Genomic DNA, 25,550 nt, shown 5'->3' on the forward strand with positions numbered 1-25,550 from the left:
TTCATTTTGGCAGCACATCAAATTCTCTTGAAATGATAATACATAAATCATGGCTACATTTCTTGAAACCAACCCAAACGCATAAATAGGGTAAAAGGCTCAAAGATATTCCGCCAATAAAGGCCTCTAAATTGGTTCAGCCCAATCAACGCACAACTCCTTCAATTTTATAATTTCAGCCCCTGAAGATTTGCAAAATTACATACCTCCCCCTGCAGAAATTGTAAATTGTTCCTTTTCGACTTCTCTTTACTTTCTTAATTCTTATTTCGTCCGAGTTCGTCAATTGCAGTCCTGCAGAGTTCTCCCAGTTACCCACCGGTAAGTTCTTGCTATTCAGTTCGCCTGTTTTTGCTGGAAATTTTAAATACTCGTGAATTTGTGATAAAGGAAATGGACCTAACTCAAATCAGAAGCTAGCTCATGAGGAAAGAAAATACTAAGTGTTTCAATATGATAATAACTAGTGTAATTATCCACGCTTCGCGCAAAATTTAATGTATTTTCGAGTATTGATGTTGTTAGTTGACAATCATTTCAATAAGCAGTGTATAAAAAGAAAAAAAAATACAAATTAAGTCATGGTCTTGTAAGTTGAGTTGATTATAAATTACCTGATCTTTTTTAATGTCTAAACAACTCGATCTGTAATATAAATAAATAAAAAATATGTTTGGATGCATTAGAGTAAGAAAAATACTTGAATTATGTTCTAACATAGTTATGTATGCAATGTAGAAGTTAGTAAAATCTTCTTCTTTTTGTTTGGTTTTCTTTGGTATTGATTTTCAATATTGAGGTTTATCTAATGTGTCTTTGCATTGTGTATGACCATTAATATTAGAGATCTCATATCTCAACTTCATTTTATTCGGTATTTATTAGAAAAGAGTCAGAAATATATCTAAAATTTTGGCAAAATTTACTGTAACACGCCTCAACTTTGCGTGGGTCCTATGATCCCCGACTATTTATTACCGTATTTTTATGACATATTTGTCCAACTGAATCACTTTAGACCCTCACGCACTTAGTGTGCGTGTATTCATGTAGTTATGCAATGATCCAGCTGGCAAATATATGCCATAGAAATATGATAATAAATAGTCAAGGGGGGTCATAGGACCTCTGCAAAGTTGAGGTGTGTTACAACAAATTTCATCGAAATTTAGGTATATTTCAAACCCTTTTCCCCTATATTGATTGATTGAAAATATCATCATTTTTATGTACATTGAAATTTTGTAGACTCTACAAAAAGAGTTCAATTTTGGTTAGAATTCTTGGAGCTACTTTACCCTAAATCCCGTTTGATGGCTACTCTTATAGATCAAAACCCTTTCTTCTTGATAATCAAATACATCAATCAAATACATTAAGAAGGTCCACAAAACCTCTTTTCGTGGAGCTCACATCCAAATATTCCTACATTCGAGAAATATGCCACTTGCCTTCGAATTACGGAGAAATCCATATCAAACCCTACGTTCGAGAAATACGCTACTGACAACCCTCGAATTATGGAGAAAATCTTCTTGATAATCAAATACATCAAGAAGATCCATAAAACCTCCTTTCATGGAGATCAAATCCAAATATTTCTACATTCGAGAAATATGCCATTAACGGCCTTCGAATTACGGAGAAATTCATATCAAATCCTACGTTCGAGAAATACGCTACTGACAGCCCTCGAATTATGGAGAAAATCAAGAGAGAAGAATCAAGGAAGGAACAGATTTGTACTCACATCGTTTATCAATAAAAATTGTTGTTTCTTCATATTTTTATTTGTGGTTAAATTTTATTTTCCATGAATTAAATTATGTTGAAAACTGTCCTCTCTTTTGATTATCAAACACTTGATTGATGAAAAAGATGTGATTATTAAATACTTGATTGATGAAAAAGATGAAGAAGAAAACCAATAAAGGAGAAAAATAACTATATAACTATACTAATAAGAAAATTGAGAAAAAGAAAATTTGCATTCAACAACTCATGATCATTATTTATAGATTGAATAATCCAAAAGAATTAGGTAAAAGGGCATTGGGGAGGCATGTTATTTAAGTAGAGAATACAAATAGATAGTGGTTTTTCTCTAATTCATTTGATTTAATTAAAATAGTTAGGGGTCGTTTGGTGTGAGGTATAAGGGATAAGTAGTCCCGTGATAAAATGAAAGATTATTTTAATCCTTGTTTGGTTGGAGGTATTAGTTAATACCGGAATAATTTATCCCACCATTTATACCATAGTGATGGGATGAATTATCCCATATGGATGGTGGGATAAGTTATCCCGAGTAATCTCGAAATTAATTATCTCGGAATAACTATTTTCCAACCAAATGATCCCTAAATACAATTGAATTTTTTCGATTTAATAAATAAATTGATTAATGAAAAGAATGGAAAAAAAGCCTCCAAAAAGGAGGAAAAAGAAAAATTGAAATTGAGATCATGAAAAGGTAGGTGACACATCTTCTTTTCTTGTTTCTTCTTTATATATATATATATATATATATGATAGATTATTTTTTAATTAATAGACAAAAATGATTAATAAAAAGAATGAAGGAAAAAATTGAAAAAAAAAAGGAGAAAAAGATTAATATGAATGTAGTACTACATCACCTTGTCTATTAATGAAAATTTTATGGAGGAAATGAGAGCTTGGATTAGTAAATATTTAACCTTTTAAAGTGTACAATAAAGAATATGAATAAGTGAAATAGTAAATTTTGATACATTTAAGTTTTAACAATAAAGAATAGAAATAAATTGAGGAGTAATAATTAACATATTTATTTTTGTACAATAATAAATAAATAAAAATATAGGAAAAATTGCCAAAAGAATAAAGTGTGAATAGTGATCTTAGAATTACAACACATAAGCAAATTTCTAACCTTCCTTTATATATATATATTTTATATTTAAATTATCTTATATTATATTAGAGTCTCTATCAATTGATGTGACATGATTCAAATGAGCTTAAAAACAAGTAATGATTATTGAAAGCACTTCCTTAGAACAAAGTTGTGCTTTGATAACCTTACTTGTATTTAAATTCATTGGGTCGTATTGCCAATTCGTCAATCATCACAATTCTTAACATAATATTATGTTATCACTTACTTGTGATTGCTATATAACCAATGGTTTTGAGAGAACCCCCTTAAAACAAGGATATGTTTTTGAGATCCATTGTTCTCAAACTCTTTGGATTATGTACCAAATGATAGGAGCTCTCATATGATATAATAAAGTGTAAATTTCATGTTTAAATAGTGAAGTATAATAGACTATGGATAAGTATATCATAAACTGACCCATGTCAATCATCAATAAATGTGATTTCTGCTCAACTATATCATTTGTCAATTATTGATCACTTGGTATTTATGATAGACTACTCTCTGAATAAATAAGCAATTAATTAATTAAGTAAAATTAAATAAAGGACGCAACCCTATTTAAACATGATAATAATACTTTATCATATCAAACATGAGGGTCCTCATCAATTGGTATAATAGAGGATTAGTTTCATGTTTAAATTGTGTTAAGTCCCGTGTTATAATTTTATTTATTATTTATTTATTGATTTTTAGCCAAATAGTATGTTCTGAGGATCATGTGCTCTCAGATGATACAATAGATGATTAGTTTAAATAGTGTTAAATTCCTTATTATAATTTAATTAATTAAATATTTTTAGCCAAATAGTAGTCTAGCATATACACACACATATCAAGTGGTCGTTTATTGACAAATGATTTAGTTGAGTAGAAAACACGTTTGTTGACAATTGGCACAAATCAATTTATAATATACTTGTAGTCGATGATCGTGGGTGAAATGGTTGAACTTTTACAATAATGGAGAAATTGATTAGAGATTCCAATAGCTGAATTAAATAACAATGACAGATAGCTAGGAATAACAATGGTTGAACTAGAGAAACTTTTCATCGATGGAGAGTGATTTTTCGATAGATAACCTGAATTGCTAGCTGAAAAAAGGCCTAGATACTACATTTATAAAGAAAAAAGGAGATCTGAAAGGGGAGAAATCTGAAGCTTTTGGAGGGAAAAAAATATTTATTATTCTAAATTGCATAATAAAAAAAAGTGTAATTAAAAGTTTGGAAATGGGAAAATTACTTTGTATTTTTCAAGACTTTGAGGCTGGGATATAGTAAGTCTTTTAAGACTTAGGTGGTAGAAACTATTTTGTATTTATAAGATTTTGGTTAAAAAGATTATTTTATATTACTTAAGACTTTAATGTTATGGTTGATAATTCTTGTACTTCAAATGATGACATTATAAAATGTATGTATTCCACCAATTTTTCGAGACTTGTGTCTTTTATATCAAATTAAGTTTTGAAAGTGGCCTTTTAGCCGCCGAAGAAACATGGATACTGAATCAGGTAAATCTTTTACTTGGATTTTCAGAATTGGATTAATGAAATAGGTCAAAATAGATCACGGGTTATTGAAATTGAATCTTCTTAAATTATTTTATTTTATGATGTTCCTTCAATCATTGGACTTTTGTTAGAAAATGTATGTAAATATTCTGATGGAATTGGGTTTTGTGCAGTGATTGAGTTCTTGGGTGAGGTGCCATTGTTGCAGAGACTACCCAGTTCTTCTCTTAGAAAAATTGCTCAACTCATCAACATTAAACATTATGGTAATGAACAATTTCATTCTTATCTTTCCATAAATTTAAACTGCTAGCGTTTCTTTTTCTTTATTCTGTTCTATGTAAGTATGAGTTTCAGACAAATTTATTTTTATGGTTGGTCATAGGTGCCAGGATGGGTTTATGCAGTTGAAATGGATGTCCGATTTTAGATATATATTATGAGGGATACGGAAATAGATCGAGTATTCTCTTTCTTTAGCCAAGAAAAAACATTTCTAGTTTGCATTGCCCAATCATTGATCGCGAAAATTTCTACATAAAATTGGGTAGGTCGCTAGTATAAAAGTTCCCTAGCCACGACTCTGCCATTTGCTGGAATAATCTAGGAATAATATATGCTGAATCTTCCTGGTGGTTAGAAATAGAAATAATAAATACGATTTCAATACTTTGCTTATGCACAACTATAAATACCAAACATTCCAATTGGATTAGATTAATATCAATGGAGGTAGAGAAAAGATAAGATGCTGCTCATATTCATGTAATATCACTGGAAGTTACTTTTGATGACTGTACTCTATGGAATAGTAAGGTGAGTGAACTTCACCTTGTTCTTTAATATCATTTCGTAAGTTACCTTTGGTAGCTTTTCCTATTTTGATGGTTCAGTAAGGTGAGTGATCCAAATCCCAACCCCCAACCCACCAACCCCCAAGAAGAAATGGTGAAAAATTAAAGGAAAAAGGGAGCAATGACAAGAATTGGGGCATTTGCTTCTGGTCATGTGGCGTATACCCTTTTTGAGAGTTTGTTTTTTTCTAGTTGTCTTCTGTCCTCATATTGCTAGGCTTTAACAAAACATATCCTGACAATTTCAATTCAATAAGTTTAATAAAAGATATTATAAGATCATGACTGACTACTTTGATAATGATATTATTTTTCACAAAAAAATGACCATGATTGTCTACTCTCCTTTTTTCAATTTCAGATCGTGGAGATTATGTTACCAGTGAAGGAGAAGCTAGGGATGGAATTTACTTCATATGGGATGGAGAGGTAATTCTGATTGTTGTTTTTGCTTTGTTGTACGGTGTGTATGTGAACATAAATCATAAGATTGAATTTTTCTATTGTTATGGTAATCTTATTTCCAGGCAGAAGTCTGCGGTTTCAGCCAAGCTGATGATGAAAATCGTCCTGAATTCCAGCTGAAAAAGTTTGATTATTTTGGTCATGGTGAGGTGCTCCTTGTCATTTTCGTATTATTTTTGCCTTCCGAGTTTCTCTTGATCCCAACTTCCCAAATTATGGAATCTTTTGAATTGACTATCTTGTCCTGTTATTGCCTCTACTCCTCAATGTTATACTTTTTGCTGTGTAAATATTTATGTCGCTTCAGAGGCTAGATTCAGTTATTGCCTCTCTGTAGGCCTCTTTTTGGTCTCTATTAGTAGCACAGTCATGTTCTACTGCCTTTAGATATCCAGTCTTAAGGGTTTGGTGATTACGAGGTTCAAGATTTATGGCAGGTTTGACAACATCTCCACAGCCTGCTGAGGTGATCGCATTGTCTAAGGTACTGCCTCTTTCCAACCATGGAACAATTTCCTTTTTCGTAGTTATTTCATGTTGTCCAGGGGATTCGGCATCTAATTTTGTATTTATGTTCTAACTTTCTCTAATGGCAGCTGACCTGCTTAGTGCTGCCTCATGAGCATAATAATCTGCTCCGGCCCAAATCAATTTGGAACGCAGACAAAGAAGGATATGCATGCGCACTTGTGGAGCACATATTGAACTTGGAGCTTATTGAGGTATGCTATTTATGCCTTCCGTAACCTATTCGTTGACCTCCCATTCTTTTTACTTCATATAATGGAGTTTAATGGGAATATACTTGGTATGTTGTTGTTGTAATGGAGTTTAATCTCCATTATATTTCCATCTTAGAAACCAGTACCACTGATTCTCAACACTTAGCATTTCTTCGCCTTCTCCTCCTCCCCATTTAGAGATATGGGTTGCACCTGATAGCTGATGGTGTTAACTAGTGAGTAGTTCGGTTTGTAAGGCAAATGGGTTTTGCTTCTTGTTAACGGGTAGAGATGTAATTGACTTGCATCGGGAATTTACTGCTAATAAGTGGTGTTGACATTCTTAACTACAAGGAGTCAATGAAGTCCAATACAAGAGATATGTTTGATTTCCCCTCCGGGCATTGGTAATTTCTGCTTAACCTATTGTCGGCAGTATGCAAAAGAGGAACTTCTTGGTGCATAACTGGTGATTATATTTATTTACCATTGCGCGCATTGAACTCCGAGTGAGTTGTCTTTCTTTTGTGGGGTCACAGTTCCATTTATTTCATATGTTTTCTTTAGTAAGCTCTGTAGATCTTTAAAGGTTCGATTTGCTTAAGAAATAAGATACGTGTGCTTATGAATGCTTGAATTTGGTCAAGATAATTTGGTAGATCAAGATAATTGCTATCCTATCACCATGCACTTGCAGATTGTTTTCCTGTGGAACATTTCTTTTCTGAAGGATTGATATTTCAATGTATTCCCAGTTCAATGTCTAGAGGACTATTTGGGAGTTCTAACATAAATGTTCTGTTGAAGGTGAACATTTTCCAAGGTTTAACATTGCCAGATGCCCCTGTATCTGACAAAGTGTTTGGAGGCCAGTTTCTTGGGCAGGTAAAATTGAACTGTCCTCTTTCTCCACCACACCGTGGACCGCGCACTCTTATTGGCGTTTAAATTCAGATTACTTAGGACCTCTTTATGAATAATTACTTCATTCTCTATGCTCTAATATGCAGGCATTAGCTGCAGCATCAAAAACTGTCGATTTTCTGAAAATTGTTCATAGTTTGCATGCCTACTTCCTTCTTGCTGGGAATTTTGACAGTAAGTAGCTTTCCTTTATTATTTATTGCTTTAAGCACTTTCTTGTTTTTTACCTTTCTACCGTCTAATGATACATAACTGCAATGCTATAGCTGAAATAAATAGCCAAATTAAGCTAATGCTCATATCCTAGGCCAGAGCGCACAACTTTATGATTTGATGAAACTAGTTTGTATGTTGGTATGTTTGTTTATGATAATTCTCACATGCTAGAAGCCTAAACTCCATACTGTCTACAACCAATTCAAGACACGTTCTCTTTTCTTTTTTCCTCAAATTTCACTTCAACGATAAGTGTCCACAACTGCTGTAACAAAGGAATGAATCTATTAAGTGGGGAAGCTGTGCTGAAAGTTGGGGCCATTTTATATATATTTCTATATAAATAAATGTACATATATATCCTTGTTCAATAAACTAAAAAGAACAGAGACTTGGTAGTAGTGCTGCTACCTTTGCATAGATCCTAAATGGAGTCTAATCATTGTATAATGTTTTACATTTATATAGCCAAAAGTTGTCCACCCTGATTATTCTGTCACAAAAATGAAAATGTCAGCACCGAAGAATGAAAAACAGCCAATCAGACATTTTCCAGTAGCTCCCAGTTCTGCTTATTCATCGAATTTCGACATGCTTTAAAATGAAGGCATCAACCACCTTGCTAACCTTTCTTTATGTTGCTTGGTCTCTTTGAAAATTTCGAACGGTTGTTAGTCAGATCCTCTAAAATTAATGCAGTTTTGGAGGATCCAACTTAGGTGCGGCAATATTTTTGGAGAGTCCGAGTAGCATTTGAGTTTCCTAGAATGCTGAAGGTTTTTTGATAAGGCTCATTTCTTTTTGTGTGATTCTTCATGTTGTGCCTGTTTGTGTTGTGTGGAGGAATCGATCAAACCTCTCCGATGTTAACTTGCTGCATGTGCTGTCAGTCAAGGAAGTATAACACCCTCAGAATAATTTTTTTCTTTAATCAACAACCACAGTTATTGAAATAATACGAATCTACAGGAATCAAAAAAGTATAACTATTATTTCTGTGGTTTGAACTTCTAAGGAAGGCACCAGTGCGTTCATAATTTGGGGTCTGCAAGTTCTTGTATGTATCAGCTTGCTGACCTCTGCTTACTATATGAGTTCCTTTCTTCTCTTTTCTGATTCTTTTTGTTTGTTGCCAAGATATAAGAATCACCGTCCTTTACAACAACAACCACAGGGTAATCCCACAAGAACCATCATCCTTCACACAGTCCTTAAATATTAGAATATTAGATTCTATACGGTTTTCATGTTGCCATTGCTCTCCTAAAGTTTACTAAATAATTGGCTAACATTTATTGGACTGAAGTGTTTCCCTGCCTGGACGTTGATGGATTGTAGGAATTAAAGCCTTCAACGATTTATGAAGTACGTTTTGTTTATTGACTTACTCAATGCTTGCCACTAGATTAAGCCTGGCAACGGACCGGAGTTAATCCGGTTCCGGTGACGTTTCGGTCCGGTAACGCAACGGTACCGGTTGGTACCGGTATACCGGTACCTAACGACCTGGAATCCGGTACCGGTGCGGAGCGTGGTTTTTTTCCGATAGTTCCGGTTCCGGTTGACCGGAACCCGGTGCCGGTGGGGAGCGTGGTTTTATCAAGCTACAAACACAATATCTGCACAATATACTCCAACTATTTCTTCTGTTTTAGTAAATATTACTGCTATTTTTAAAGTACTTGCTAAATATAAAAAAAATTGTCCTTACAAAGATGCAATTGAAGCTGCAAAATTTAAAAAATATTTTTTTCCTATTTCACAAATTTATTTGACAGCTATTTTATTTAACTCATTTTACAAAGAACATGGTGTAATGATGATGGTTCAAAAAATTTACATCAATTTAGAAATTGAACCTGATGAAAAGCCATCAGTTGAAACACTTGTTGTGCTAGCATAGTACCTAGAGCCAGGAGTTTATATAACATGTATCAAGTTATGGAATAAAATATTGCATCGGTCGAACCTCCTACTTCTAGACATAGATATGATGATTTAGATGACAAGATGGGTGAAGAACTTGGTCTTCAATTTTGTAGCAGTAATGATTTTGATTCGTATATCTCAGGATAGGGAATGTATTAGAGATGCAAATGGACAACCACAACTTTTAGTATGGTGGAAGACCCGTATCAAACAATTTCCAAAACTTTCAAGAATGGTTCGAGATTTGCTAGCAAGTCAAGCTTCTTCAGTTGCTTCGGAGCAAGCTTTTAGCGCAGGAAGATTTATAATTGGAGATCATCGATATTCATTGGCGAAAGATAGTTTGGAGATTTCGGTATTATTTAGAGATTGGATTAATGCCGAACGAAGAAATTTTGGGCTTCCAAAATTACCGCCCCAAATTGAAGACGAAATAGATGAAATATTTGAGGAGAATAGTGATGATGGAATGGAAGCAATGGAAGAACATGGAAAAAGACCAATTTCGGAAAATATAGAAATAGATAACTTACGTGTAGAATATTATGGACGTTTTAGATATTAATAAGATTCCACAAGTAGAGATCTAATTCAAACAGAACCCTTCCTAGAAGGTGGCTGCGTAGATTAGATTCTCTTTTAATATTTGTAATAAACGTACAACGTGCTAAATTTGAATAAATATAAAGGCTATTCGCCTTAATTTTATTTTAAAATTTATTTTGTTTGATGCAATTATAGTTTACATTTATAATTTTAAAGTTATGGGAAAAAAAAATTTAAAGTTAAAGTTAAAGTTAATGTTATGAGTTAAATTATTAAAGTTAAAGTTATTGTTATGAGTTAAATTATTAAAGTTAAAATTAAAGTTAACGTTAAAATAATTAAAATTATTAAAATAACGTTACATCCTTACATTAAAGGAAAATCCTCAATACAGGCAATGTCCTTTAAGCTGTTTTTAAAATTTTTTTAAAAAATACAAAAACGCCGGACTACCAGTTCACGTACCTGTCCGACCCGGTACCGCACCGGTGACAACTGGACCGGGGTGGAAGGACCTTTTTTTGCGGTGGAACCGGTTCCGGCAAGATACACCAGAATATTTGTCCGGTACCAGTTCCGGTTCCGGTAAATCCGTTCCGGCGGTACCGTTCCGGTCCGTTGCCAGGCTTACACTAGATTGAGGACAGTTTGCTAATTCGGCTTAGTTATTCTGGTGTTTCTCATGTGTTCCAGACCGAGGAATCAGTTCACTGGGGTAAAGAGTGTTTAATGTCAATCAGAAGTATCTTTGTCAACCTCTTTTCATGTACCAATGTAAATCCAGTTGACTAAAAACTTGTATCTTACCCAGTCTCACACTTATGATTGTAGTTCCAATCGTATATCAAGTTTACCGTGTACGTGATGGAAAGAGCTTTGCTACACTGAGGGTGGATGCAATTCAGAAAGGGAATGTCGTATTCACATTGGTAGCTTCATTTCAGGTGATTATCAACCTTTCATCAAGTTGGTCGCTATCACATCTTAGCGTACCCTTTTTTACGGTTCACTTTTGTAATTCAGCTTAAATATGCTTCCTAAATTAATATTATTGTCTTAAGCAAGTTGATTAGATTCATGCGAAGGCATGAACGTGCATGCTATGTAATGAAAATTGTGGTAGAAATACTAACTGTGAAAAAAAAAAAAAAGCATTCAGCAAGAAGTGTCAGCTTATGGCCAACTCGGCCTTGTTTATGAAGGAAATACACTTGCCTTATCAAAAAGAAAAAGAAACCGTAGTTTTGTATTAATTTGACATAACTTGAATTTCTATTAAATTATTGTTCGTATTTTTCATCTGTGAATATCATGTTGGCATCACATGTTGATATTAATTTTTAACCTGCTAATCTCACAAAACAACAAAGCAAGTTGAAAGTTGACAAGTTTCACAAGGTAAGACAATTGGATCGGCACATCAAATTTCAATCGTTTCTGAAATGCTTTGTCTGGTCATTTTGAAGTCCTACCATGGAGTACCCTTCTGATTTTTTGTTGATTCAACTGCTGCCCCACAAAAAACCCTAGACCTACAATGATGATTGGGACTTCGATGGATGACTTGTTTTTGCCTGGAATATTGCAGTAACTTTTTGGTCAGATGCAACTCTATGTGATGCACTTTTATGTATATTCTTTACACCATTATCCTTTTACTGGTCGTTATGTTTGTAATATTTTGTTTGAAACTGCATTTTATTATGGTATATAACATGACAGAAAGATGAAGATGGATTTGATCACCAGGCCCAGGTCGGACTCTGCCCGCTGTTATGCCAGCATACTATAATGTTTTAAATTTGTTATAATTTGGTGTACATGTATCATCTGGTAATGTATTGTAAATAATATGATGCAGAGGCTTTATAGTATTTGCCTTCAGGAAACTTTTTGCATTACTGAACTTATGCATTAAGCGTAACTTCTCCAGCTTGAACTGTCTTATATCTCTAGAATACTTTTGTCTTCAAAGTGGATATAGTGGCACGGGTTTGCTTAGTCATGAGTCTCATTAAACAATTGCCACGGCAAGCCGGATTTACCACGTCTTCACATGTAAGACTTCCTTTTAGGAGAAATGAAACATGAGATTTCAGTTGGAGGTTGCGTAGATTCTTTCGCAGTCTGGAAGAAGTACGGTTTGTTAGAACTTGTGAACCTGAAATTAAATGAAGATTGCATACCAAATACTGAATGATTTGATGGAGCAGAGCTGCTGCAATTTAGATAGAAGAGAAAACTGCAGGCAGAAAGACCTGCCAAAAAATCTGTCTGATGTGAAAAAAGGAAATAGTGCAGAACTTATTTGGAGCTGGAGAGATAAGGAAAGAGATGTGAAAAGATGTGGGCGCTTTTGAAGAAAGAGATGAAAGTGGGTCGAGAACAAGCCGAGAAGAGGAAGAAATGAAACTGGAGTTGCGACAGAAAAAGAATAACAGGGAAAAGAAGAATTAGATGAAATAAGATGTTTAATATAGATGCTGTAGGATTGAAAGGAGAACTCAACCGGGATGATGGAGTGAGAGAGACAGAGATGGATATATATATATAGAGAGAGAAAGATATTGGCAACACGGTTTAAATTTATGAGATCCGTACTATATCATCCGTTAGTATAGATGCTGCAGTTTGGATGAAAACATATGAGAGAAGGGTACTTTTGTGGAGAAAGAGAACGAGTGAATTAGACATCTGAGAGAAGGGGAATAACAAGGGAGAAAGAAGGAATTCAAGGCGGAGAAGGAAGAGAGTGAAGAAGATATCTGGAACACAGTACGACAAAATTGTTTCCTGATATTGTTCATGTCACTCTTAAAGAGAAAGGTTTAACTCTCATTATGGAGGAAAATTCCATTAGCTCCAAATATGATGGAACACCCATAAATTGTTCTTTTGTAGATGGAAACATATGACTGATAGTGATGACTGATAACAACTTGGTGACAAAGAAACCTAGTGGACACAAAAGCTATAGGGATTACTAAGATCCTTAAAGCAAAATGGTTCAACCGCTCTTAGTTCTTGGACCGAGCGGAATAGATGCAAAGCTAAGAGAGAGGTAGAAGGCTTACACAACAGTTCAATTCTATCCGAACTACTCATTTTCGAATGATATCCCTTCTTATCAAGAGTAAATCAAGATGTGATAATGATGACTGATAACAACTTGGTGACAAAGAAACCAAGTGGACACAAAAGCTATGGGGATTACTAAGAATCTTAAGTATAGAGAAATGGTTCTTCTTGTGACATATACTTCCTAGTTATGCTTTTGTTAATTTTCTAAAATGCCTCCTAGTTATAGAGTTACACTTAACAATCCCTTCGGATCTAATTTTTACTCAAGCTACTTCCACTAGGAATTTCATCCTTTTTTTTTCTGATAAAGTAAATAATTTAATCAACATTTGGGGGGAACCCCGTATACAAATATCGAAAGGAGAGAACCTACATCAAAATATGGTTCTCAAAAAAGAGGTCCAATCCTCTATACAAATGGGGCCTCACAAGTACATCAGAAGTAAACTAGATACACACCTAGGAAACTATCTTAACCAAGCAGGTCACCGCAAAGGATAAACCAGCCAGAGAAAAAGCACAAAACTTATGTTACAAGAACTATGCCTCAATTCCAAGCAAGTTGGGTTTGGCTGTATGAATCTTCACTTACCGAGACGTTCCATTTAAACTCATCTATGTCAGAAATTAGACATTGGCAAAAACTCATCTTTATCCCAAAAAATGAGAAGAAGAACAATCATAACAGAAGGAAAGTTGAGAGAAGGTTGGTAAATGCTAAACCTGCGTACACAATTTAGCAATAGGAGTAAGAATGGTGTCAGACTCTTATTAATAGGAGCATCCTTGTGTATTTCAATCTGGTTCCCAACTCCAATTACCGAGCTATGACTTATTTAGCTGTTAAGGCCTATAGCAGCTCAACTGCCTGATCTCATTCCATGTGAACAAAGGAATGCTTTTGTTGTTTTTGTTTAGATTTTTATCATTTTATTTTTCCTGAGCATCTGGATATGGCTTTAAGGGAATTGATATGGGATTATTGTGAGAGAATTAGTTTTTTTCTTCTGTCAAAAAGAAAGCACAGCGAGTTGGTAGTTGACCTTTTCTTTTTTTGTCGAATTCAAAACATTCATTAGCTGCCATCTTATGAAAGGCATTGTTATGCGGTGAATTAAGAAAATTTGAATTTAGGCCTTGACATGGCACATAATTATCGTTTTCATTAGCAAGGTTTAATTGAGAATTAAAGTTCATTCCTGATCTTAGCACACTAACTTAAGCCTCCAATTATTTTTGACAACTCTAGATTTAATTAATGCGAGGGCTAACAACAGTTCATGATTAATTGATTGCATATTTTCCTACTATGTCCTTAGATCTGAAAATTAGAAGATGCCTAAAGCTTTTTTATTCTGTTTGTGGTTACCTATTTTTGGGATCCTTGGTTAGGTGAGGCTAACAGTGAATTTTGACAGGACATACCGAAATAAGGTTGCTACCGCAAATTTTGTACCCTGGCCAGTGGAAATAAGGTTTTGTGAACCTAATAATGCTGCTACTCAGACCAAGTCTGCTCCAAGGTTAGTCATGCTTTCAGCTATCAGTTTCCCTTCCGAGGTAGTAACTGTAATTAACTGAACTTACAGTTCATTTAGCTTGTATATAGTAGTATCCTTATCATGTTTGCATCAATACTTTCCTTCACAGTTTGAGATATTGGTTCAAAGCAAAAGGAAAACTTTCAGATGAGCAGGCTTTACATAGGTAAGCTATCAGTTCTTTCATCTAATTAGCTGAGGTCATAATTAAAAGTAGCAAAACAGGCTGTTTAGCAGCGGCATCTTATCTCTACGAGAAAATCTCATGAGTAGATTTGGTATGGAGCTAGAGAAGGAGTTCTAGTGGACACTTGGGGACTTGGTGTATATTGACACCTAATTTTTGCCCTACCTAATTTTAAAGTACTCATCTAGATGATTTTTTCATCTTAAAATAACAATTATATATCTTCATGTTCATATATACGAAATAGTATAATCTTGTTGATTAAATAATTATTTTTTATAAAATTCAGATTCTAATCGAGGATTATATTGAAAATTAATTCAAATTGTTAAAATTTTGATTCAAAATAATTTATTCGAAAAATATTCATCCGATTTTATTGAATCAAGAACCTTATAATTGAATTGGTTGTTAATTCGTATCAAATATTGTTTCAATTTAGTCAATTTATTAAATTAAAACTTAATTAAAAATTCAATTGACCATAATGGCAATGCAATTGGTCAATTGAATTTTCATTAGGCTAAAATTTAAATATAATTGTCTAAATTCTCATTTTTAGCTATCTAATAAATGGCCTAATCCCTAAATCCCAATCTAATTGGGGTTGTTTAATTTTAAATAATCCCCCAAAATCCTTTAATCTACCCAATGCCTAACAGGCCCAACACCAGCCGACCTAAAACCCTTAGCCCAAACAGCCTGCAAATCGGCCCAAATCCCTCAACCCCATCAACCTGAACCCATCCCCTTTCTCCCTTCAGCATTACAAATAACAGCACAAGCCCAAACTGTCCATTTCAACAACTCTTAGTAGCCGCCCAGGCCCAAGTCCAACAACACTACCCGTATGATCCGGCCCATACCCATATTTCCCTTTCCCTTAAACAGCAACATCAACGCACAAAACAACACCAACATACAGTGCCAACAGCCAACAAACGACAAAATCTCGTCGACAACAACGCCAAACGGCGTAACAGCCACAACCAATGACAACAAAATCAGTCAAACTAGTCGTTCCCTTCCCATTTACCATTTTACCCCTTCGGTACAACCACCTATGGCTAAAGGCAGGCGATCTTTCACCATTTTCAGTTGGTGATTCACCGTTTTGGGTAAGAAATTAATTCCCTCTTCAAGCAGCGTCCCTTTATTTTGTCTCTCAAAATAAAGGACAAAGACCATTAGTCTCACCATGGAACTGAAAACCTCAAGAAAATTCGATTCAAAATCCAAATTTTGAAGTCCGAAAAACCCTATTATTCCCCCCCCCCCCCCCCCAATTTTGCTTATAAATAGAGGACAAGGGTAAAAAGGGGTTCTCTTGGGGAAAAATTAAGGGTTCTGGAGGTGCGCGCGTTTAACTCTACGTAACCAAGAGATTCTTTCGAGCACTCTAAAAAAAAATTCATTCAAGTCGGTGGAATTTCGATAGCAAATCAAAAAATTATGGTGGAAGTCAGTCGTTGAGGCTTGTTCTCCCAAGTCGCTGCTCCAAAAAAGGTCAAAACCATTTTCTCTAAAATGAAATCCGAAAAGGGACAAAACAGAAATGGTGACTCCGCTGGGATATTTAACTAGGTTCTAACCAAATATTTGATTTCGTATTTTGACTAACTGTTTAAATTGCCTATGTGTTCATATGTTTCGATTCTGGAAAGTTTAATTATTGCATCTCATGGCATATTCCTGCATTATTTAAACTTTTTTGGGGTTTCGTGGATGTCCCGGCCCCTATTGTTCAACTCCAAATAAAGTGTTAGAAATACGACGGTTTCTTAGCACGTAAGTCGTCTGATGGCTGTTCGTATTTTCAAACCCAAGTGGTCCGCTTGGGAACCTAGATCAAACCTACTCTAGACACCTAGGATAGAGCAAAATCAAAACCCTATTTTAGGCATGAGCCTAGGACGATCCAATACCCGAGGGGGTATTGGGCCCATTAGAAAACTTGCCCTGCGTCTATTGACCCTGAGTCAATTACAAACGAATCATATTTATGTGTTGAAGAAAATGTATGTTTAATCCAATACATTATCCTTTGGGGTCGGGGGAAGGCTCATCTTTGTCTGCTTTCGTGTAGGATATGACTCAACTGCATTCCCGCAAAAAGTTCAAGATGGTTACCGGACCCGACAATTTTCTGAAACTATGGTGGGATTATATGAGCGGAGAAGAAAGAAAGATTGTTAGAACACATATCAGGCATTTGCCTTCGTTGATCGAGATGGTCGCTTGGCCCGAAATAATCCACTTGCAGACGACCTTTTGGGATGATCAGAATATGGTGTTTCGCTTTAGCGATGTTGAATTGACTCCCATTATTGAAAAGGTGTTGATTTATTACGAGAGTACTGAAATGTGTTTCAAAAGAAGAGAGACACCTAATAAGAACATTCTAGTCCCGGTTGTGTAGGACCTTCAAGAGATCAAGAAGGTATTTTTAACTGATGATGACACCTGACTAGGGGAACGTGATGGAGCAAATATCTCTTTTCGTGAGTTGTATCGTCGGTTTGGAAGATTTATTGCTTTTCAGAAGTTCGGACATAAATTTGAGTCGAAAGCAAAATGGAAGGAGACAAAAGCATTTGCATTAGCGGTAGGCCTACTTGGAACTATGATGTTTCCTCTAGGGGAAAATGGCAGACAACCCTTGGATGAATTGTGTCATTTTCCCCTTGTGGAAACACCATAGTTCCAAGTAGGCCTACCGCGAATGCAAATGCTCGTCTCCTTCTATTTTGCTTCCGAGTCAAATTTATGTCCGAACTTCTGAAAATCATTAAATCTTCCAAACCGACGATACAACTCACGAAAAGGGATAATTGCTCCATCACGTTCCCCTAGTCAGGTGTCGTCATCTGTTAAAAATACCTTCTTGACAGTCCCACACAACCGGGACTAGAATGTTTTTATTAGGTGTCTCTCTTCTTTTGAAACACATTTCAATACTCTCGTAACAAATCAACACCTCTTCAATAGTGGGAGTCAATTCAACATCCCCGAAGCGAAACACCATATTCTGATCATCCCAAAAGGTCATCAGCACGTGGATCATTTCGGGCCAAGCGTCCATCTCGATCAACGAAGGCAAATGCCCGATATGTGTTCTAACAATCTTTCTTTCTTCTCCACTCATGTAATCCTACCATAGTTTCAGGAAATTGTCGGGTCCGGTAACCATCTTGAACTTTTCGCAGGAATGCAGTTGAGCCATATCCTACAAGAAAGCAGACAAAGATGAGCCTTCCCCCGAGCCTAATGGATTGAATTAAACATTCAATTTTTTCAACACATAAATATGATTCGTCTGTAATTGACCCAGGGTCAATAGATGTAGGGCAAGTTTTCTAATGGGCCCAATACCCCCTCGGGTATTGGATCGTCCTAGGCTCATGCCTAAAATAGAGTTTTGGTTTCGCTCTATCCTTAGATGTCTAGAGTGGGTTTGATCCAGGTTTCCAAGCGGACGACTTGAGTTTGAAAATACAAACAGCCATCAGACAACTCACATGCTAATAAACCATCATATTTCCAACACTTTATTTGGAGTTGAACAATACGGGTCGGGACATCCACGAAACCCCAAAACAGTTTAAATAATGCAGGAATATGCCATTAGATGTGATAATTAAACTTTGCAGAATTGAAATATATGAACACATAGGCAATTTAAACAGTTAGTCAAAATACGAAATCAAACATTTGGTTAGAACCTAGTTAAATATCTCCAGAGGAGTCACCATTTCTGTTTTGTCCCTTTTCGAATTTCATTTTAGAGAAAATGGTTTTGACCTTTTTTGGAGTAGCAACTTGGGACAAGAAGCCTCAACGACTAACTTCCACCACAATTTTTTGATTTGCTATCGAAATTCCACCGATTTGAATGATTTTTTTTAGAGTGCTCTAAAGAATATCTTGGTTACGTAGGGTTAAAGGCGCGCACCTCCAGAACCCTCAATTTTCCCCCTAGAGAACCCTCTTGTCCCTTGCCCTTTATTTATAAGCAAAATTGGGGGGAAATATTAGGGTTTTGCCGATTTTGAATCGAATTTTCTTGACGTTTTCAGTTCCATGGTGAGACAAAGACCATTCCTTGATTTTGAGAGAGTCAAAATAAAGGAACGCTGCTTGAAGAGGGAATTAATTTCTTACCTAAAACGGCGAATCACCAACTGTAAATGGTGAAAGATTGTCTGACTTTAGCCATAGTTGGTTGTACCGAAGGGGTAAAGGGAACGACTAGTTTAACTGATTTTGTTGTCGTTGGTTGTGGCTGTTACGCCGTTTGGCGTTGTTGTCGATGGGATTTTGTCGTTTGTTGGCGTTGTACGTTGTTGCTGTTTAAGGGGAATATGGGTGTGCGCCGGGTCATGCGGGTAGTGTTGTTGGGCCTGGGCGGCTAGTAAGAGCTGTTGGGCCGGACAGTTTGGGCCTGTGTTGTTATTTTTAATGCTGAATGGAGAAAGGGGATGGGTTTAGGTTGAGGGATTTGAGCCGATTTGCAGGTTGTTTGTGCTAAGGGTTTTGAACCTGCTAGATTAAGGGATTTTTTGGGGTTATTTAATTTGGGTGGATTAAGGGATTTTTTGGGGTTATTTAAAATTAAATAACCCCAATTAGATTGGGATTAGGCCATTTATTAGATAGCAAAAAATGAGGATTTAGACAATTATATTTAAGTTTTAGCCTAATGAAAATTCAATTGACCAATTTGCATTGCAATTATGCTCAATTGGATTTTTAATTAAGTTCTAATTTAATAAATTGACTAAATTGAAACAATATTTGATACGAATTAACAACCAATTCAATTATGAGGTTCTTGATTCAATAAAATCGGATGAATATTTTTCGAATAAATTATTTTGAATCAAAATTTTAACAATTTGAATTAATTTTCAATATAACCCTCGATTAGAATCTGATTTTTATAAAAAATAATTATTTAATCAACAAGATTATATTATTTCGTATATATGAATACGAAGATATATAATTGTTATTTTAAGATGAAAAAATCATTTAGATGAGTACTTTAAAAATCTGTTATTTTGATAAAATAAATATTGTAATTTTATTTAAAATCGAAAAGTCTCGAGAATAAATTCAGTTGGGGAGGGCAAAAATTAGGTGTCAACAGTGTAAGCAAGTGAGCACAAGTTTGTTATCTGCACTTCTTTGGGTATACTCCCACTTGGGACCATGCATAACTAATATTAGTGCTTTAAAATTTTGTGTTTTTTTCTTCAAAATCATATTTCTTCCTTATAGGTGCATAGTTACCATCAAAAGAGAACATAAAAGAAATTAAAATCAGGAATATGTAATTTCTTAGCGAACAGAATTTTTTATATCTATGCAGAATGAGGCCATATTGCAGTTTGCTCTTTTAATGCAATATTTATGCTGGTTGCAGATGTGTTGCCGCATATTCATCAGATCTGATCTTTAATACTGTCAGTCTGAATCCTCATCGGAAGAAGGATTTCAAGACAACTAGAGCTAGTTTGGATCATTCGTGAGTTCCAACAACTTTTAGACCATTTTGTTTTTCTCCTTAATGTACCAGCTTTATATTATGAGAATATGTCAATGTTTGCTAGAGCAGCTTATATGGATTCACTGATACATGTTGTTCTAGGATAGCTTAATTTCTTCGTGAAATGGTTCCAACACTTTAACATCAGGCTTGCATAATTCCTTTTGGCTCCTCAAATGTCAAAGTCCAACACCAACCCACCACCCGAGGAATGTCTAACTACATAATTTCTTGTTCATTATTCGGAGTGGGGAACCCCACAGCCTACAGTCCTTACAAACTTTTACTGAGCCTTCCTGACTTAAGGCTGCCCATAACACACCCATGTGGGTCCGATCCCTGCTTTTGGTTGGGAAAATAAATAGAAAGGTAGAAGAACAACATAGGGTGGCAGCAGAGGGAGATGGTAGAGTGATGTTAATAATCGAAGTCCAAACTAGCTTTTACTTCTGGTGGGGGAGTTGTTGGAGGGCATTGAGGGACATTGAAGTGGTGATGAATCCTTCAGAAAGTGTTAACCTGTCCCAGATGGTCTCCGTTAGATCTCTTTTTGCTAATTACAACTTGCTGTAATCAGTAATCTCTTATAGGATGGGAAATTAATGTCTTCAAATTAGTAATTTTTGTGTTATTTGACATGAAAGATCTGCAAGTCAGAACTTGCCAGATTCTGATAGGTCTTTGATGAGATTCCCCCCTAACCTGCTGGTCAAACACCTCTAAATGAGAAAAGGGGCATGAAGTTACACGTGCAATTTAAAGTTCAAAATAGAGTATAGGTAGATATCTTACTTGAATCTTGAATGTCTTTTATAGCTAGTTAATAGCAGACGTTGGATATGCAACTGTACTTATATTTTTGCTTCTGTTTCCTTCTTCCCAGGATGTGGTTCCACCGACCTTTGAGAGCTGATGATTGGATATTGTTTGTGGTAAGAAGGAAAAGTTAAAACTACTTGTGATGGTTTTTAAGATCCCGTCATCCCTTTACTAGTAGTTTCCATTACTAGCAGCCTTCGTTCTACCTGTTTTATCATCTTATAGATCCACAGTCCGTCTGCTTTTGATGCACGCGGCTTTGTGTCCGGCCAAATGTTTAATAGGAAGGGAGAGGTAAGATACTGGATCTGAGAAGTGTTAATGTGTGAGCTGCCAAAGTCTTTTATGTTCCTGCTTTGTTTACGTGCTTATTGTTAATGCTTTCTGATCTCCAGCTTTTAGTGTCATTGACTCAAGAAGCCGTATTGCGGCCAGCCAGAAAACCACCTGCGTTACGACCAAATCTCTAATCCATGCCTGGTCGAATGAAGAAACAGAGGACTAGTTACTCTAGGCTCATCAACAGTATAACTGCAGAAGAGCTCAGATAAGTCTTATAGAGATCGCGACTGAGAACAAGGCATGACTCTATATATTTTACTATTATACAGAAACTCCCCTGCCATTTTCTCTGTACCTCTCACCTTACCTTTATATATTACTAAGCCCGCCGAAAGAGGCATTGAAATTGTTACATCGATCGACCTATGCTTGTTAAAGGTATTGTTTTTCTTACAATTTTCATCTACTGCATTCACTATTAGAATAAACAATGTTGCAAACAATGCTTTGATTTCAAAGTGCCATCGGTTAAATTTCTTTAGTTAAAAAAAAAAAAAAAAAACTCTTTAGATAACTCGTTTATGGACGCCACTGTAATTTCATGCATGATATGCTCACTCTTAGAATTGAGCTCTCTTTTGAGTCCTCATTTATTTGCCTTGTACGCTTATTACTATCAAACTAAACCACTCTGAAGGCAAATGAAGTTACCTACTTTGAAGTGTCAAACAAGAGAGTCGAGTCTTTTAGAAACAACCTCATGCATTTGTGCACAGAGGTGAACTCAGGATTTGAAGATAGCGGGCGCACCATTATCTTTAATACAGTCATGTTAATTATCAACTACATAATTTGACATACAATTCTTTTAAATTTAAAAATTGCAAAAAATTATTAGCAAAGTATAAATTTCAAAATGATCAAATATCATTAATTTAGTGCAACAAAAGTAGACGATTCTTTCATATTAGACATTGATGCATTTTCACATTCTAAAAGCGGGCAATTATTGCATCGTTGCTTATATTTACAAATATATCTTTCTTTCTCAATGTAACAAACTCAACAATCATTTAAAACCTAGAACCGGTTGACAAGGCTCTTGTTGAATATGGTGTCTTTTCACTTGATCTCGTATCATAGAGTCATATTCATGAATTGATTTTCTTTCTTCAAGATCAGATTTAAGTGAATTCACATCAAATTCTTTATAAGATGGGGTCTTGATTAAGGAGAATAATATCTATCAATTTCAATCCACAAGAATCAATAACAAATTCCTACAAAATAAAATTTTCATCAAGAATATAAGTAACATAACATTACTAATAGTGGGATCACATCCCTCCTTTCATAGGTCGCAATTAAAATTTTAAAAATATATTAGTTCTTTAAATTGAGAAATCAAAAAAAATACCTTATTTTATCTATTGTCGTTTCAACTAAAAAACATGTTAATATCCATGAGAATCTAATTTTTATCCAGTGATGTAAAAACAAAATAGATGATTCATGAGTAAGGAAAAAAATAATTAATAGTAAAGAATTTACGGTACGTTGTAAATAGCCACAAAATTACGAAGAAAAAGGGTAAGATTGTAGGGATGGAATTTGAAAGAAAGAAAAATTTCTTTCGAGAGACTTTTGGATTTGCAAAATATTTTAGGGATTTGGGCGAAATAAACCAATATGTTCTGGGCTTGGCAGCTTAGGGATTGGGGAATGCTCAAATCTGAGTTTCGGATCAGTGCACCCAGACGAGTTTTGTTATTTAAGGTGCACTATTTAATATATTAATATTATATTAAGTATCTATATCTATCTATCTCCCTCTCTATATATATGTGTGTGTGTTTTATGAAGTTATCGGGTGCGCGTGCACCCTCACGATGCCACCTGAGTCTGCCTCTGTTTGTTTACCATTTCAAAGCCATAAAACGAGCTTTTTAGTAAACCTTTTGCATTGATTCACATTTTTTCAAACTTTTGCATGAAAAGGCGCATGTACCGTTTCTAAGGAAATAATTAATCAACTGATTTTATCGAGAAATTTTTCTTTTTTGAACTATTCGCCAATAATAAATTTGTCAAATATGAATTTGTTTATCAAAGAGATTTATGGTCATCCGACTCTAACCCATTTTTCCAATAACTTTCCCAATAAACAATGAAGACTTTTAGAACACAAAATAAAAGTAAATTCACTATTCATTTTACGTCAAGTAATAGATGGAATAACTTTTGTCATGATCACTCAAGTTCATCGACTTAGCAAATTCTCTAGAAATAATAAGGATAAATTACATAAAACAATACCTTAAGTATCCTATATTATTTAAAATCTCATCCCACTAAACTAATTACAAAAATCTCTTCTAAATCTCTAAACAAGCTTTTTATCTAATACATCACACACAACTCCTATTTTTAAGCCTTAAATCACGTTGACATTGTTTTAGATAAGGAAAATTATGTTTTCCTTAAAACAAATGTTATTAAATCATCAATCATTAAGTAATAAAAATTAACAATAAATTCAACAATTATTAATTCTCATCGACAAAATTTCAAAAAAAAAAACAAAAAAAACTGGGATTTGTAGACACAATGGAAACATCTTGGATCAATACATTCGACGAATTAAGGACCAAGAGCCTAAGAAACATCTTGCGTTTCTTTTAAAGGTATGATTTTTTATGTATCAAATTGATAAATTTCGTCTATATACATTCTATGTATGTATCATAATGTACAATGAAACAAACGGAACTGTAAATATTATTTCTGATACATAAAACTATTCTTGACATAGGTAATCAATGATCTCTGATACATTCAATATATATTTCTTATTCTGATACATAAATATAAAGAAATTAAGTATTAAATTCGTTTTCTGATGCATAGATATTATATGCATTCTGATACATAAAACTATTTCTTATAGAGGTAATCAATGATTTCTGATATATTCAATATATATTTCTTATTCTGATACATAAATATAAAGAAATTAAGTTTAAAATTCGTTTTCTGATACATAGAAAGATATATGTGTGTGTGTGTGATATGAGATTCGCCTGATACATCAAATTCTTATAGTATGTTCAATTTTTTTCTGAACGCAGGAAATAAACGATTGGAGAAGAAATTAGTTTTGGAAGATTGTGATAAATGAAGATTGATTTGATTATTCAAGTTTCAAATAATGAAGTTGTTGAGGATTTTATGTAATTAAATGGAAAAAATCTTAAATTTAGTGTGTTAATTCTCAATCATAGGCACTTTTAACGTTTTTTCCTTTTTTATCTCAAACTAATTGGTTAGTAGTGTATCATAAGCTTATTTATGGGAGGTTAAATAATGTATCATATCCGGAATATCATGTAATTAATAGAAAAATTGGAAAAGAAGGTCATTAGATGGCGTGTTGGGATTTATGTTGTTTACTTCATACTCCGTGGGTTGCAATTGTAGTTTATGATTTCTTTAGATAACATAAGCCAAGCAAAACCAAATTTTCAAACGCACAAAGATTTCTTCCCAAAATTATTTTTCAAAAACCAAATGCAAATGGCAAAAAGGCTCTTAAGATATTCCGCCAATAAAAGCCCTCTAAAATGGTTCAGCCTAAGCCTGTCAAGTGGGTCGGGCCAATCCGGTCCTATCCAGTCCACCTAAAGGAATTGGCCCGGTTTGACCCGGCCCGCTAAGCCCTAAAGCTTTAGGGTTTTGGGTTCCGGATCGATTATTTTTTTAATTTGGACCGGTTAACTCGGTCCGGACCTAACCCGATCCAGGCCCACCGATTAACCGGCCCGGACCAGCCCGAAATTATTTAAAAAAATAAATCTTTTTGAGTTTTGGGCCAAAGTAGCAGTTTTTGGGTCCAAACGGCTAGTTTGGGCCCATTTCTTTAAAAAAAAAAAATTACTTTTAAAATAATTTTTTAATCCCCAAAAAAATTCTATAAATACTCTACACTTTCAAA

The 25,550-nt window shown here is 34.7% G+C and overlaps 1 long non-coding RNA gene and 1 pseudogene across 1 annotated transcript; both read left to right on the forward strand.

Annotated features, from left to right (window-relative positions):
* The first annotated feature begins 227 nt into the window (after positions 1-227).
* LOC107879237 lies at positions 228-22,077 on the forward strand (annotated as a pseudogene).
* A 1,851-nt stretch (positions 22,078-23,928) lies between these two features.
* LOC124886399 lies at positions 23,929-24,987 on the forward strand. The gene is made up of 2 exons (XR_007043525.1): positions 23,929-24,243; positions 24,688-24,987. It is a non-coding gene; the product is annotated as an uncharacterized LOC124886399 (long non-coding RNA).
* The last annotated feature ends 563 nt before the right edge of the window (positions 24,988-25,550 follow it).

Source organism: Capsicum annuum, chromosome 8 (assembly GCF_002878395.1).
Source record: "Capsicum annuum cultivar UCD-10X-F1 chromosome 8, UCD10Xv1.1, whole genome shotgun sequence".
Lineage (NCBI taxonomy): Eukaryota > Viridiplantae > Streptophyta > Magnoliopsida > Solanales > Solanaceae > Capsicum > Capsicum annuum.